Genomic DNA, 4,308 nt, shown 5'->3' on the forward strand with positions numbered 1-4,308 from the left:
GTGCACTTTACTGAGGGGTGTGTGTGCACTTTACTGAGGTGTGTGTGCACTTTACTGAGGTGTGTGTGTGTGCACTTTACTGAGGTATGTGTGTGCACTTTACTGAGGTGTGTGTGTACTTTACTGAGGTGTGTGTGCACTTTACTGAGGGGTGTGTGCACTTTACTGAGGGGTGTGTGCACTTTACTGAGGGGTGTGTGCACTTTACTGAGGTGTGTGTGCACTTTACTGAGTGGTGTGTGTGCACTTTACTGAGGGGTGTGTGCACTTTACTGAGGTGTGTGTGTTCACTTTACTGAGGTATGTGTGCACTTTACTGAGGTGTGTGTGCACTTTACTGAGGTGTGTGTGTGTGCTTTACTGAGGGGTGTGTGCACTTTACTGAGGGGTGTGTGCACTTTACTGAGGTGTGTGGGTGCACTTTACTGAGGTATGTGTGTGTGTACTTTACTGAGGTATGTGTGTGCACTTTACTGAGGTGTGTGTGTACTTTATTGCGGTCTGTGTGGACACTTCCTCCAGCTGTGGCCCCATGTTCTGGGTGCCAGCTATGGTGTGTGTCTTGGGGTCCAGCTGTAGTCCTGTATCCTCCATTTCCTCTCTCAATGAGTCCAGATGCCATTGCACACTGGGCTGGAAGGATGAAGTGAAGTCTGGAATGGGTAGAGCCTGCAAGACAGGAGAAGACCTTCTCAGAGGATTTTCGTGTTGCAGCTGTGTTAGATGATACTCAATGAAACAGCTCTATTAGATGATCTCCAGTGAGACAGCTGGTGTGCATACACTTTATTTGGGGTGATCAAGAGCTATATGTGAACCTTGGAGAGTGGGAAGGAGTTTTCAGAGTGAATGTAAAATCATTGGCTGGAGCTTAATTTATTGTGAATGCCTCATTTACATAGAAAGGCATTCCAGGAATCCCAGTTACTTGCTGGGTTGGTTCTTACCAGGAAAGAGGAAATTGAACTTGTAAGTTTGTCAAGTACTTTTCAACCTTCCTTGGGTAGAAGAGTGGAGTTGGACTCATCAGATCAGGCAGAGAAGGGGAAGGCCTGCTGGTAAAGGGAGTCCTCTATTTTGCACCAGGCTCAAAGGAGCTATCTGGACATGGGAGACTTCGACGTTAAGTAACAGGGTTTCCCAACAGTTTATTTTGGCTTACACTTTCAGTGGGGCTGTAAGTCATTGTGTAGAGAAGGCATGTGCCCGGAACATGAGTGTTGTCCCACTGTATGGGCAGTCTGGAAGCAGAGAGCAAACAGGATGTGGAGGAGGATATAAAATCTCAAAACCCACCCCCCACCCACTCCCTTCAATGATGCTCCACCTTCTGAAGGTCCCATATCCTTCCTAAACATCTGGGGGCCATGTGTTCAAATACATGAACCTATGGATGATATTTCTCATTCACATGCCAACATCCCTCTCCCGCTTTGCCATCATGAATCTCAGGCAGCTAACCTTGACCTGAAGCTAACATTGTGGGTTTATTCCAAACAAAAGCATAGAGAAAGAGACTAAATGGAAGAAGATACTAAGAACAACCCAGCAGTTTTCCAAAGGGAAAATAGGAATAAGTAGTCTGGAGAAATGGTTCAGTAATGAAGAGCACATACCTGAGTATACACAGGACCTGAGTTCAGTTCCCAGCACACATGTTGGGCAACTAACAACTTGCTTCTAGCTTGGCTCCAAAGGGATGTGTGATACCTTTGACTTCTGAGGGTATCTGCACTTTCATGTACACACAGAGACATACATACACATGATTAACTCCAGTTCTCCATCAGCAGGTCCAGGCTGAGCGGGATGGTGAGTGTTGCGCTAGGATCTCCTGCCGTCCTTAAACCTTCAAAATATGGGAATAATATGTACTGGGAATGATGGTACCACTAGTAATTACACCACCCCAGAGGTTGAGGCAGAAAGATCTGGAATTCCTGGCCACCAGCTCAGAAGTAGAGAGCTTGCCTGGTGTTCATGAGTTCCTGGGTCAGTTCATATACTGAAGAATAAAGGTAAGGAATGCAAAGGGACTCATTTTTTTTTATTTAAAGCAATAAAGAAGCCCTTGAGATCTAAAAGCCATAGAAAGAGACAGTTATTAGTCCTCTTCTGTGGCCAGCAGGACCCCCAGAGAATGGACCCCAGAACTAGGAAAAGAGAAAATTGCTCACCCATATAGAAAAGGCAAGTGGTGAGAGATTCCCCAGGCAGTGACCTTTGATGGTCCTCTTCTGCCTCAAGGGTGTATATGAACATTTCTAAGCCCAGCATAAAAGACAAAAGACCACCATTCAGTCTGTCTGAGCCTAATGTGTAGAAGGCTGGGGTGAACTGGGAAGTGCTCTGGCTCTTACTCTCCCTGGCCCAGTATATTCCTCCTGGTCCCCACCAATGCCCCTCCTTTGCCCCAGCTGTCTTGACAATGCTTAATTGTCATTATAGAACCTAACAGCCTCTCCAGCTACATCAGCCTTTTGCTTGACGTGACTCCAAGGAAGCATGGGAAGGGCACATTAAGAAGACACTAGTAGCCGGGCGGTGGTGGCACACTACTGTAATCCCAGCACTTGGGAGGCAGAGGCTGGAGGATTTCTGAGTTCAAGGCCAGCCTGGTCTACAGAGTGAGTGAGTTCCAGGACAGCCAGGGCTATACAGAGAAACCTTGTCTCAAAAAACCAATAAATAAAAAAAAAAGAAAGAAAGAAAGAAAGAAAGAAAGAAAGAAAGAAAGAAAGAAAGAGAAAGAATTGGTGTGTATTAAAAAAAAAAAAGAAGACACTAGTAATGAAGTGAAACTACTTTCCTGAAAGGGGAGATAATGTTTTGTTTTAATTATATTTTATTTAGTGTGTGTGTGTGTGTGTGTGTGTGTGTGTGTGTGTTTAGATGTATGTGTACTACACAGTACATGCTTGGAAGTGGTCAGAGGACAGTTTGCTTTCTACCATATGAGACCTGGGGAATCTAACTAAAGTTGTCAGGGTTGGCCCAAAGCAATTGCCTTTACTGGTTGAGCCTTCAACCCAGCCATCACAGCTTTCCAGGAATGTCACCGAACAACTGAAAGCACAAGAGACCATGTAGAGGTGTGAAACATTGATTTAATGTGTGTTCATTTGTTTGTTTTTGTGGAGACGGTCTTCCTATGTAGTTCTCAGGCTGCCTCTGTGTAGCTCCGACTGGCTTTGAGCTGGAGGATCACTACCTTGGTTGAACAAGTTCTTGGATTGTAAGTAGGCACAACCATGCCTTGCACATTTGTTGTTTGGCTGCTTTGTTGGGACTCTATTCTGGGCACTGAAGATGGAGTAATGAAAGAAATAAGTCCCTTGTTCAGGAAGCTATCACTGTAGTGGGCAAATGGGATACAAGTAGAAAAATTACTTCAGGTGGGGACAGAGGCCATGAAAAAAAATCACATCAGGATAAAAGACTAGCAGGTGACTGGATGGGCTATTTTAGGTAGATCAGAGGGTGTCTTATGGCTACTATTGCTGTGATGAAGCACCATGACCAAAGCAACTTGGGGAAGAAAGGATTCATGTGGCTTACACTTCCATAGCACTGTTCATCATCATCAAAGGACAAGAACTCAAGCAGGGCAGGAACCTGGGGGCAGGAGCTGATGCAGAGGCCACAGAGGGATGCTGCTTACTGGTTTGCTCCTACTGGCTTGCTCAGTCTGCTTTCTTATAGTACCCTGGACCACCAGCCCAGGGATGGCCCCACCTACAGTGGGTGGGCTCTTCCTCATTAGTCACTAATTTAAAAAGTGCCCCACAGCTGAGCAGTGGTGGCGTATACCTTTAATCCCAGCACTTAGGAGGCAGATGCAGGCAGATTTCTGAGTTCAAGGCCAGTCTGGTCTACAGAGTGAGTTCCAGGAGCCAGGGCTACACAGAGAAACCCTGTCTCGAAAAATAAAAAACAAAAAACAAAAAACAAAACAAAACAAAACAAAAGTGCTCTACAGGCCTGCCAGTAGTCTGATCTTATTGATGCACTTTCTTAATTGGGATTGCAGCCTACCAGATGACTGACTAGCTTGAGTCAAGCTGACACAGAACCATCCAGCACATTCTGTGACTCTGAAAACAGCAACATTATTTTCAGGATGAAAGGGCTGCACCTGTCCAGCCCCTCTCTGCCAATCCATCCTGTCCCAGCTACCTCTGGGCCTTTGCTCATGCTACTCTCCCTACTACTGTGTATGCTTTCACTTGTTTGCTGATAGCTTGTTGGAATCCAGAACCAACATGAAAAGAATTAAAGAGTTCCTCTGGAAATAGGAGTAAGATAAGA

This window comes from Mastomys coucha, unplaced genomic scaffold (assembly GCF_008632895.1).
Source record: "Mastomys coucha isolate ucsf_1 unplaced genomic scaffold, UCSF_Mcou_1 pScaffold21, whole genome shotgun sequence".
Lineage (NCBI taxonomy): Eukaryota > Metazoa > Chordata > Mammalia > Rodentia > Muridae > Mastomys > Mastomys coucha.